The sequence below is a fragment of the Oncorhynchus keta genome, unplaced genomic scaffold, assembly GCF_023373465.1.
Source record: "Oncorhynchus keta strain PuntledgeMale-10-30-2019 unplaced genomic scaffold, Oket_V2 Un_contig_24529_pilon_pilon, whole genome shotgun sequence".
NCBI lineage: Eukaryota > Metazoa > Chordata > Actinopteri > Salmoniformes > Salmonidae > Oncorhynchus > Oncorhynchus keta.
The window spans coordinates 3,992-16,048 of NW_026283962.1; the positions used below are offsets into that span (position 1 = coordinate 3,992).

The following is a 12,057-nucleotide window of genomic DNA, read 5'->3' on the forward strand; positions in this document are numbered from 1 at the left end:
TAGCACAACAAACAGCAGGTAAAATGGCGTTGACTAGGCAACTGGGCCGACAGATAAAACAAACAAGCAGAATGGAGTACCGTGATTAATGGACAGTCCAGCGTGCGTCAGCTATGTAGCCGAGAGATCAGTGTCCAGGGGGCAGCGGTGGATGGGCAGGGAAGCTGGGCTGGCGAGTGTTATCCAGGTTTAAACAAAAAAAACTAACAATGACTAAATAGCTTGTAGCTAGTTAGCTGGTTAGCGTCTGGAGGTTCTTGAGTGTGTCATAAAAATAAAATAAAAATTAAAGGTGATAGCGATTCCGTATCACAGTGGGTGGGGCAGGTTTCCGGAAGGTATAAACAAAATAAAAATCAAAGAGAGATATAAAGTAAATGGGTTCAGAGTGTTTGGAATGCAGTGAGCCAGATGGTTAGCAGGCCTGTGCTAACAAGCTAACAGTTCGTAGGCCCGGGCTAGACAAGCTAGCCGTTAGCAGGCCGTATTAGCAAGCAGGGAGATAGCGAGGGCTAGAGAGCTAACCTTTGGGGGACGTCGCGATGGGGTGAGTCTGTTTATTCCTCTTCTTGCGGTGACATCGACAGACCGGTCGCGGGCCCGGGTAATTGTAGCCCAGGAGTATGCTACAGGAGCTCTAGTGCGCTGGGTGAGCTGGAGACACAGCGTTTCAGAAAGCTCGCGGGCCTTGGCCCGCAGATGGATCTTTGGCGATGTCGCAACGAAAAAGCCTGTTGAAACCACCTCGGACGATTATGTCGGCGGACCAGTCGTGATGGATCGGCGGGGCTCCGTGTCGGCAGTAAAGGGTCCAGGCCAATTGGCAAAAGAGGTATTGTTGGGCCTCTTCGGCTAGTCGGGAGATGGGCTTAGCTCAAGGCTAACTGTAGCTTGTTTTGGGACAGAGACGTTAGCCAGGAGTAGCCACTCGGATTGCAGCTAGCTAGTTGCGATGATCCGGTGTAAAGGTTCAGAGCTTGCGGTAGGAATCCGGAGATGTGGTAGAGAAAGAGCAGTCTGATATGCTCTGGGTTGATGTCGCGCTGGTGTCCTTTGAAGACTGCTAGCAATGGCTAACTGAGTACGAGCTAGTAGCTAGTTAGCTGGCTAGCTTCTGATGGTGGTTCCGGTTCTAAAGTAAAGTATGGAAAAAGCAGATCCGTACCACATTGGGTGATGCGGGTTGCAGGAGAGTATATTCAGCTCTAGTTTGAAAGTGAGATTAAAATATGTACGAAATATATACAGAAAAAAAACGAAGAAAACTATATTTACACTAGACAGGACGGGACAAGACAAAACACACGTCCGATTGCTACGCCATTATGGACCTCAGACCACACGTAGCAGGAATATATTCAGAGCGCCCAAGCTAGCCACACATGCAGAATGCGTTACGCGACAAAAAGGAAAGTCTGAATACCAAATACTGAGAAGTGCGAAGGAAAAGCATGAATTCGAAATTGGGACCGAGCCCTTAGTGAATAGGCTTACTCTCCAATTTGTTCAAATTTGTTTCCGCCCGGTTTCGAACCGGGGACCTTTCGCGTGTGAGGCGAACGTGATAACCACTACACTACGGAAACCTAATGAGTGGAATACTAAGGGTGTGGCTGACTTTGGCGGGGTGGGACATTTATCGTTCTCAGAATCAATTGAAAATCTGAAATAACTTAGTCCATTAATTAAGCAATAAGGCTTGAGATGCCGGGAATTATGAGGTATTTTTAAAATATTTGTTTTATTAATAAAAACGATATGTTATCGCTTTGTCATTATGGGGCATTGTGTGTAGATAGATTTTATTTTATTTCGTCCATTTTAGTATAAGTCTGTAATGTAACAAAATGTGGAAAAAAGTAAGGGGTCTGAAAACTTTCCGAATGCACTGTACCTATGCAGGCTAGCTTCTATTCCTTTGCTAGCCAGACAACTAAATCTATCACACAATCACATCAAGCAGCTGAAGTGACAGAAAACGATCAACATTTTTGTTTGTCTTACCTTGGATTATATTGCCATTTCTTTGGATATATCCATTATAATGACCCTGATAAATGCATTTGCCTGGCTCAGAGAAGCTGTCAGTCTGTTCACATTCATACAGATCGCACGGTGGAGGTCCCCAAAAAAACGGCAACATTGATCCACAGGTCGGAGAGGTAGACAGCAAGGTTTAGATAAACCACAACTGTTTCAAACCAAATGCTAGCCTCTGGGCATTGGGAAATATTGAATATGACCTTTCACTTGTGAGGCGAACGTGATAACCACTACACTACTGAAACTACAATAAAAAAGAGGAAGTCGTGGAAAATATTAGGAATGCCCACAAGACTCCCTCACATAATATCCCAAATTGAGTACCACTGAAAGAGCCATAATACCCATTAAAACCTAGCGGTCAAACAGGAAAATGGTTCCAATCATTTTTCCACCCTTCATGTTCCCCACAGGGATTTTAAAAACACTTAAAATAAGGGCTGTGTTTCTTGTCGGCTTACCCTGGAGTGGTAAACTATTTGAATGATTATGGACCTCAGACCACACGTAGCAGGAATATATTCAGAGCGCCCAAGCTAGCCACACATGCAGAATGCGTTACGCGACAAAAAAGGAAAGTCTGAATACCAAATACTGAGAAGTGTGAAGGAAAAGCATGAATTCCGAAATTGGGACCGAGCCCTTAGTCAATAGGCTTACTCTCCAATTTGTTCAAATTTGTTTCCGCCCGGTCTCGAACCGGGGACATTTCGCGTGTGAGGAGAACGTGATAACCACTACACTACGGAAAACTACTGAGTGGAATACTAAGGGTGTGGCTGACTTTGGCGGGGTGGGACATTTATCGTTCTCAGAACCTATTGAAGATCTGAAATTACTTTGTCCATTAATTAAGCAATAAGGCTTGACAAGCCGGGAATTATGAGGTATTTTTAAAATATTTGTTTTATTAATAAAAACTATATGTTATCGCTTTGTCATTATGGGGCATTGTGTATTTTTCAAATATTTGTTTTATTAATGTAGATAGATTTTATTTTATTTTGTCCATTTTAGTATAAGTCTGTAATGTAACAAAATGTGGAAAAAAGTAAGGGTCTGAAAACTTTCCGAATGCACTGTACCTATGCAGGTTAGCTTCTATTCCTTTGCTAGCCAGCCAACTAAATCTATCACACAATCACATCAAGCAGCTGAAATGACAGAAAACGATCTACATTTGTGTTTGTTTTACCCTGGATTATACTGCCATTTCTTTGGATATATCCATTACATTGACCCTGATTAATGAATTTGCCTGGCTCAGAGAAGATGTCAGTCTGTTCACATTCATACAGATCGCACGGTGGAGGTCCCCAAAAAAACGGCAACATTGATCCACAGGTCGGAGAGGTAGACAGCAAGGTTTAGATAAACCACAACTGTTTCAAACCAAATGCTAGCCTCTGGGTATTGGGAAATATTGAATATGACCTTTCGCGTGTGAGGCGAACGTGATAACCACTACACTACTGAAACTACAATACAAAAAGAGGAAGTCGTGGAAAATATTAGGAATGCCCACAAGTCTACCTCACATAATATCCCAAAGTGAGTACCACAGAAAGAGCCATAATACCCATTAAAAACTAGCGGTCAAACAGGAAAATGGTTCCAATCATTTTTCCACCCTTCATGTTCCCCACAGGGGATTTTAAAAACACTTAAAATAAGGGCTGTGTTTCTTGTCGGCTTACCCTGTAGTGGTAAACTATTTGAATCATTATGGACCTCAGACCACACGTAGCAGGAATATATTCAGAGCGCCCAAGCTAGCCACACATGCAGAGTGCGTTACGTGACAAAAAAGGTAAGTCTGAATACCAAATACTGAGAAGTGTGAAGGAAAAGCATGAATTCGAAATTGGGACCGAGCCCAAAGTGAATAGGCTTACTGTCCAATTTGTTAAAAATTGTTTCCGCCCGGTCTCGAACCGGGGACCTTTCGCGCGTGAGGCGAACGTGATAACCACTACACTACTGAAACCTGATGGATGGAATACTAAGGGTGTGGCTGACTTTGGCTGGGTGGGGCATTTACCGCTCTCAGAACCTATTGAAAATCAGAAATGACTTAGTCCATTAATTAAGCAATAAGGCTTGAGAAGCCGGGAATTATGAGGTATTTTTCAAATATTTGTTTTATTAATAAAAACGATATGTTATCGCTTTGTCATTATGGGGCATTGTGTGTCGATAGATTTTATTTTATTTCATCCATTTTAGTATGAGGCTGTAACGTAACAAAATGTGGAAAAAAGTAAGGGGTCTGAAAACTTTCCGAATGCACTGTACCCATGCAGGCTAGCTTCTTTTCCTTTGCTAGCCAGCCAACTAAATCTATCACACAATCACATCAAGCAGCTGAAATGACAGAAAACGATCTACATTTGTGCTTGTTTTACCTTGGATTATATTGCCATTTCTTTGGATATATCCATTACATTGACCCTGATTAATGAATTTGCCTGGCTCAGAGAAGATGTCAGTCTGTTCACATTCATACAGATCGCACGGTGGAGGTCCCCAAAAAAACGGCAACATTGATCCACAGGTCGGAGAGGTAGACAGCAAGGTTTAGATAAACCACAACTGTTTCAAACCAAATGCTAGCCTCTGGGTATTGGGAAATATTGAATATGACCTTTCGCGTGTGAGGCGAACGTGATAACCACTACACTACTGAAACTACAATACAAAAAGAGGAAGTCGTGGAAAATATTAGGAATGCCCACAAGTTTACCTCAGATAATATCCCAAAGTGAGTACCACAGAAAGAGCCATAATACCCATTAAAAACTAGCGGTCAAACAGGAAAATGGTTCCAATCATTTTTCCACCCTTCATGTTCCCCACAGGGGATTTTAAAAACACTTAAAATAAGGGCTGTGTTTCTTGTCGGCTTACCCTGGAGTGGTAAACTATTTGAATCATTATGGACCTCAGACCACACGTAGCAGGAATATTTTCAGAGCACCCAAGATAGCCACACATGCAGAGTACGTTACGCGACTAAAAAGGTAAGTCTGAATACCAAATACTGAGAAGTGCGAAGGAAAAGCATGAATTCCAAAATTGGGACAGAGCCCTTAGTGAATAGGCTTACTGTCCAATTTGTTCAAATTTGTTTACGCCCGGTTTCGAACCGGGGACCTTTCGCGTGTGAGGCGAACGTGATAACCACTACACTACGGAAACCTAATGAGTGGAATACTAAGGGTGTGGCTGACTTTGGCGGGGTGGGACATTGATCGTTCTCAGAACCTATTGAAAATCTGAAATTATTTAGTCCATTAATTAAGCAATAAGGCTTGAGAAGCCGGGAATTATGAGGTATTTTTAAAATATTTGTTTTATTAATAAAAACGATATGTTATCGCTTTGTCATTATGGGGCATTGTGTGTAGATAGATTTTATTTTATTTCGTCCATTTTAGTATAAGTCTGTAATGTAACAAAATGTGGAAAAAAGTAAGGGGTCTGAAAACTTTCCGAATGCACTGTACCTATGCAGGCTAGCTTCTATTCCTTTGCTAGCCAGCCAACTAAATCTATCACAAAATCACATCAAGCAGCTGAAATGACAGAAAACGATCTACATTTTTGTTTGTTTTACCTTAGATTATATTGCCATTTCTTTGGATATATCCATTACAATGACCCTGATAAATGCATTTGCCTGGCTCAGAGAAGCTGTCAGTCTGTTCACATTCATACAGATCGCACGGTGGAGGTCCCCAAAAAAACGGCAACATTGATCCACAGGTCGGAAAGGTAGACAGCAAGGTTTAGATAAACCACAACTGTTTCAAACCAAATGCTAGCCTCTGGGTATTGGGAAATATTGAATATGACCTTTCGCATGTGAGGCGAACGTGATAACCACTACACTACTGAAACTACAATACAAAAAGAGGAAGTCGTGGAAAGTATTAGGAATGCCCACAAGACTCCCTCACATAATATCCCAATTTGAGTACCACAGAAAGAGCCATAATACCCATTAAAAACTAGCGGTCAAACAGGAAAATGGTTCCAATCATTTTTCCACCCTTCATGTTCCCCACAGGGGATTTTAAAAACACTTAAAATAAGGGCTGTGTTTCTTGTCGGCTTACCCTGGAGTGGTAAACTATTTGAATCATTATGGACCTCAGACCACACGGAGGAGGAATATTTTCAGAGCACCCAAGATAGCCACACATGCAGAGTACGTTACGCGACTAAAAAAGGTAAGTCTGAATACCAAATACTGAGAAGTGCGAAGGAAAAGCATGAATACCGAAATTGGGATCGAGCCCTTAGTGAATAGGCTTACTGTCCAATTTGGACAAATTTGTTTACGCCCGGTCTCGAACCAGGGACCTTTCGCGTGTGAGGCGAACGTGATAACAACTACACTACGGAAACCTAATGAGTGGAATACTAAGGGTGTGGCTGACTTTGGCGGGGTGGGACATTTATCGTTCTCAGAACCTATTGAAGATCTGAAATTACTTAGTCCATTAATTAAGCAATAAGGCTTGAGAAGCCGGGAATTATGAGGTATTTTTAAAATATTTGTTTTATTAATAAAAACGATATGTTATCGCTTTGTCATTATGGGGCATTGTGTGTTAATAGATTTTATTTTATTTCGTCCATTTTAGTATAAGTCTGTAATGTAACAAAATGTGGAAAAAAGTAAGGGGTCTGAAAACTTTCCGAATGCACTGTACCTATGCAGGCTAGCTTATATTCCTTTGCTAGCCAGCCAACTAAATCTATCACACAATCACATCAAGCAGCTGAAGTGACAGGAAACGATCAACATTTTTGTTTGTCTTACCTTGGATTATATTGCCATTTCTTTGGATATATCCATTACAATGACCCTGATAAATGCATTTGCCTGGCTCAGAGAAGCTGTCAGTCTGTTCACATTCATACAGATCGCACGATGGTGGTCCCCAAAAAAATGGCAACATTGATCCACAGGTCGGAGAGGTAGACAGCAAGGTTTAGATAAACCACAACTGTTTCAAACCAAATGCTAGCCTCTGGGTATTGGGAAATATTGAATATGACCTTTCGCGTGTGAGGCGAACGTGATAACCACTACACTCCTGAAACTACAATACAAAAAGAGGAAGTCGTGGAAAATATTAGGAATGCCCACAAGTTTACCTCAGATAATATCCCAAAGTGAGTACCACAGAAAGAGCCATAATACCCATTAAAAACTAGCGGTCAAACAGGAAAATGGTTCCAATCATTTTTCCACCCTTCATGTTCCCCACAGGGGATTTTAAAAACACTTAAAATAAGGGCTGTGTTTCTTGTCGGCTTACCCTGGAGTGGTAAACTATTTGAATCATTATGGACCTCAGACCACACGTAGCAGGAATATTTTCAGAGCACCCAAGATAGCCACACATGCAGAGTACGTTACGCGACTAAAAAGGTAAGTCTGAATACCAAATACTGAGAAGTGCGAAGGAAAAGCATGAATTCCAAAATTGGGACAGAGCCCTTAGTGAATAGGCTTACTGTCCAATTTGTTCAAATTTGTTTCCGCCCGGTTTCGAACCGGGACCTTTCGCGTGTGAGGCAACGTGATAACCACTACACTAAGGAAACCTAATGAGTGGAATACTAAGGGTGTGGCTGACTTTGGCGGGGTGGGACATTGATCGTTCTCAGAACCTATTGAAAATCTGAAATTATTTAGTCCATTAATTAAGCAATAAGGCTTGAGAAGCCGGGAATTATGAGGTATTTTTAAAATATTTGTTTTATTAATAAAAACGATATGTTATCGCTTTGTCATTATGGGGCATTGTGTGTAGATAGATTTTATTTTATTTCGTCCATTTAGTATAAGTCTGTAATGTAACAAAATGTGGAAAAAGTAAGGGGTCTGAAAACTTTCCGAATGCACTGTACCTATGCAGGCTAGCTTATATTCCTTTGCTAGCCAGCCAACTAAATCTATCACACAATCACATCAAGCAGCTGAAGTGACAGAAAACGATCAACATTTTTGTTTGTCTTACCTTGGATTATATTGCCATTTCTTTGGATATATCCATTACAATGACCCTGATAAATGCATTTAAATGGCTCAGAGAAGCTGTCAGTCTGTTCACATTCATACAGATCGCACGATGGTGGTCCCCCAAAAAATGGCAACATTGATCCACAGGTCGGAGAGGTAGACAGCAAGGTTTAGATAAACCACAACTGTTTCAAACCAAATGCTAGCCTCTGGGTATTGGGAAATATTGAATATGACCTTTCGCGTGTGAGGCAAACGTGATAACCACTACACTACTGAAACTACAATACAAAAAAGAGGAAGTCGTGGAAAATATTAGGAATGCCCACAAGTTTACCTCACATAATATCCCAAAGTGAGTACCACAGAAAGAGCCATAATACCCATTAAAAACTAGCGGTCAAACAGGAAAATGGTTCCAATCATTTTTCCACCCTTCATGTTCCCCACAGGGATTTTAAAAACACTTAAAATAAGGGCTGTGTTTCTTGTCGGCTTACCCTGGAGTGGTAAACTATTTGAATCATTATGGACCTCAGACCACACGTAGCAGGAATATATTCAGAGCGCCCAAGCTAGCCACACATGCAGAATGCGTTACGCGACAAAAAGGTAAGTCTGAATACCAAATACTGAGAAGTGCGAAGGAAAAGCATGAATTCAAAATTGGGACAGAGCCCTTAGTGAATAGGCTTACTGTCCAATTTGTTAAAATTTGTTTCCGCCCGGTTTCGAACCGGGGACCTTTCGCGTGTGAGGCGAACGTGATAACCACTACACTACGGAAACCCAATGAGTGGAATACTAAGGGTGTGGCTGACTTTGGCGGGGTGGGACATTATCGTTCTCAGAACCTATTGAAAATCTGAAATTACTTAGTCCATTAATTAAGCAATAAGGCTTGAGAAGCCGGGAATTATGAGGTATTTTTAAAATATTTGTTTTATTAATAAAAACGATATGTTATCGCTTTGTCATTATGGGGCATTGTGTGTAGATAGATTTTATTTTATTTCGTCCATTTTAGTATAAGTCTGTAATGTAACAAAATGTGGAAAAAAGTAAGGGGTCTGAAAACTTTCCGAATGCACTGTACCTATGCAGGCTAGCTTATATTCCTTTGCTAGCCAGCCAACTAAATCTATCACACAATCACATCAAGCAGCTGAAATGACAGAAAACGATCTACATTTTTGTTTGTTTTACCTTGGATTATATTGCCATTTCTTTGGATATATCCATTACAATGACCCTGATAAATGCATTTGCCTGGCTCAGAGAAGCTGTCAGTCTGTTCACATTCATACAGATCGCACGGTGGAGGTCCCCAAAAAAAACGGCAACATTGATCCACAGGTCGGAGAGGTAGACAGCAAGGTTTAGATAAACCACAACTGTTTCAAACCAAATGCTAGCCTCTGGGCATTGGGAAATATTGAATATGACCTTTCGCGTGTGAGGCGAACGTGATAACCACTACACTACTGAAACTACAATACAAAAAGAGGAAGTCGTGGAAAATATTAGGAATGCCCACAAGACTACCTCACATAATATCCCAAATTGAGTACCACAGAAAGAGCCATAATACCCATTAAAAACTAGCGGTCAAACAGGAAAATGGTTCCAATCATTTTTCCACCCTTCATGTTCCCCACAGGGGATTTTAAAAACACTTAAAATAAGGGCTGTGTTTCTTGTCAGCTTACCCTGGAGTGGTAAACTATTTGAATCATTATGGACCTCAGACCACACGTAGCAGGAATATATTCAGAGCGCCCAAGCTAGCCACACATGCAGAATGCGTTACGCGACAAAAAAGGTAAGTCTGAATAACAAATACTGAGAAGTGCAAAGGAAGAGCATGAATTCAAAATTGGGACCGAGCCCTTAGTGAATAGGCTTACTGTCCAATTTGTTCAAATTTGTTTCCGCCCGGTTTCGAACCGGGGACCTTTCGCGTGTGAGGCAAACGTGATAACCACTACACTACAGAAACCTGATGAGTGGAATACTAAGGGTGTGGCTGACTTTGGCTGGGTGGGGCATTTATCGCTCTCAGAACCAATTGAAAATCAGAAATTACTTAGTCCATTAATTAAGCAATAAGGCTTGAGAAGCCGGGAATTATGAGGTATTTTTAAAATATTTGTTTTATTAATAAAAACTATATGTTATTGCTTTGTCATTATGGGGTATTGTGTGTAGATAGATTTTATTTTATTTCATCCATTTTAGTATAAGTCTGTAACGTAACAAAATGTGGAAAAAAGTAAGGGGCCTGAAAACTTTCCGAATGCACTGTACCTATGCAGGCTAGCTTCTTTTCCTTTGCTAGCCAGCCAACTAAATCTATCACACAATCACATCAAGCAGCTGAAATGACAGAAAACGATCTACATTTTTGTTTGTTTTACCTTGGATTATATTGCCATTTCTTTGGATATATCCATTACAATGACCCTGATAAATGCATTTGCCTGGCTCAGAGAAGCTGTCAGTCTGTTCACATTCATACAGATCGCACGGTGGAGGTCCCCAAAAAAATGGCAACATTGATCCACAGGTCGGAGAGGTAGACAGCAAGGTTTAGATAAACCACAACTGTTTCAAACCAAATGCTAGCCTCTGGGCATTGGGAAATATTGAATATGACCTTTCGCGTGTGAGGCGAACGTGATAACCACTACACTACTGAAACTACAATACAAAAAGAGGAAGTCGTGGAAAATATTAGGAATGCCCACAAGACTCCCTCACATAATATCCCAAATTGAGTACCACAGAAAGAGCCATAATACCCATTAAAAACTAGCGGTCAAACAGGAAAATGGTTCCAATCATTTTTCCACCCTTCATGTTCCCCACAGGGGATTTTAAAAACACTTAAAATGAGGGCTGTGTTTCTTGTCGGCTTACCCTGGAGTGGTAAACTATTTGAATCATTATGGACCTCAGACCACACGTAGCAGGAATATATTCAGAGCGCCCAAGCTAGCCACACATGCAGTGCGTTATGCGACTAAAAAGGTAAGTCTGAATACCAAATACTGAGAAGTGTGAAGGAAAAGCATAAATTCCGGAATTGGGACTGAGCCCTAAGTGAATAGGCTGACTGTCCAATTTGTTAAAGTGTGTTTCCGCCTGGTTTCGAACCGGGGACCTTTCGCGTGTGAGGCGAATGTGATAACCACTACACTACGGAAACCTAATGAGTGGAATACTAAGGGTGTGGCTGACTTTGGCTGGGTGGGGCATTTATCGCTCTCAGAACCAATTGAAAATCAGAAATTACTTAGTCCATTAATTAAGCAATAAGGCTTGAGAAGCCGGGAATTATGAGGTATTTTTAAAATATTTGTTTGATTAATAAAAACTATATGTTATTGCTTTGTCATTATGGGGTATTGTGTGTAGATAGATTTTATTTTATTTCATCCATTTTAGTATAAGTCTGTAACGTAACAAAATGTGGAAAAAAGTAAGGGGCCTGAAAACTTTCCGAATGCACTGTACCTATGCAGGCTAGCTTCTTTTCCTTTGCTAGCCAGCCAACTAAATCTATCACACAATCACATCAAGCAGCTGAAATGACAGAAAACGATCTACATTTTTGTTTGTTTTACCTTGGATTATATTGCCATTTCTTTGGATATATCCATTACAATGACCCTGATAAATGCATTTGCCTGGCTCAGAGAAGCTGTCAGTCTGTTCACATTCATACAGATCGCACGATGGTGGTCCCCAAAAAAATGGCAACATTGATCCACAGGTCGGAGAGGTAGACAGCAAGGTTTAGATAAACCACAACTGTTTCAAACCAAATGCTAGCCTCTGGGCATTGGGAAATATTGAATATGACCTTTCGCGTGTGAGGCGAACGTGATAACCACTACACTACTGAAACTACAATACAAAAAGAGGAAGTCGTGGAAAATATTAGGAATGCCCACAAGTTTACCTCACATAATATC

At 41.0% G+C, this 12,057-nt stretch overlaps 7 non-coding genes across 7 annotated transcripts; all 7 read right to left on the reverse strand.

Moving 5' to 3' along the window:
* Positions 1 to 1,513: 1,513 nt before the first annotated feature.
* Positions 1,514 to 1,586, reverse strand: trnav-cac (transfer RNA valine (anticodon CAC)). The gene has a single exon. It is a non-coding gene; the product is annotated as a tRNA-Val (tRNA).
* Positions 1,587 to 3,957: 2,371 nt separating this feature from the next.
* Positions 3,958 to 4,030, reverse strand: trnav-cac (transfer RNA valine (anticodon CAC)). Its single transcript has one exon. It is a non-coding gene; the product is annotated as a tRNA-Val (tRNA).
* A 1,138-nt stretch (positions 4,031 to 5,168) lies between these two features.
* Positions 5,169 to 5,241, reverse strand: trnav-cac (transfer RNA valine (anticodon CAC)). The gene has a single exon. It is a non-coding gene; the product is annotated as a tRNA-Val (tRNA).
* Positions 5,242 to 6,380: 1,139 nt separating this feature from the next.
* Positions 6,381 to 6,453, reverse strand: trnav-cac (transfer RNA valine (anticodon CAC)). The gene has a single exon. It is a non-coding gene; the product is annotated as a tRNA-Val (tRNA).
* Positions 6,454 to 8,796: 2,343 nt separating this feature from the next.
* On the reverse strand, positions 8,797 to 8,869 carry trnav-cac (transfer RNA valine (anticodon CAC)). Its single transcript has one exon. It is a non-coding gene; the product is annotated as a tRNA-Val (tRNA).
* A 1,137-nt stretch (positions 8,870 to 10,006) lies between these two features.
* trnav-cac (transfer RNA valine (anticodon CAC)) lies at positions 10,007 to 10,079 on the reverse strand. Its single transcript has one exon. It is a non-coding gene; the product is annotated as a tRNA-Val (tRNA).
* A 1,136-nt stretch (positions 10,080 to 11,215) lies between these two features.
* On the reverse strand, positions 11,216 to 11,288 carry trnav-cac (transfer RNA valine (anticodon CAC)). The gene has a single exon. It is a non-coding gene; the product is annotated as a tRNA-Val (tRNA).
* Between the last annotated feature and the right edge of the window lie 769 nt (positions 11,289 to 12,057).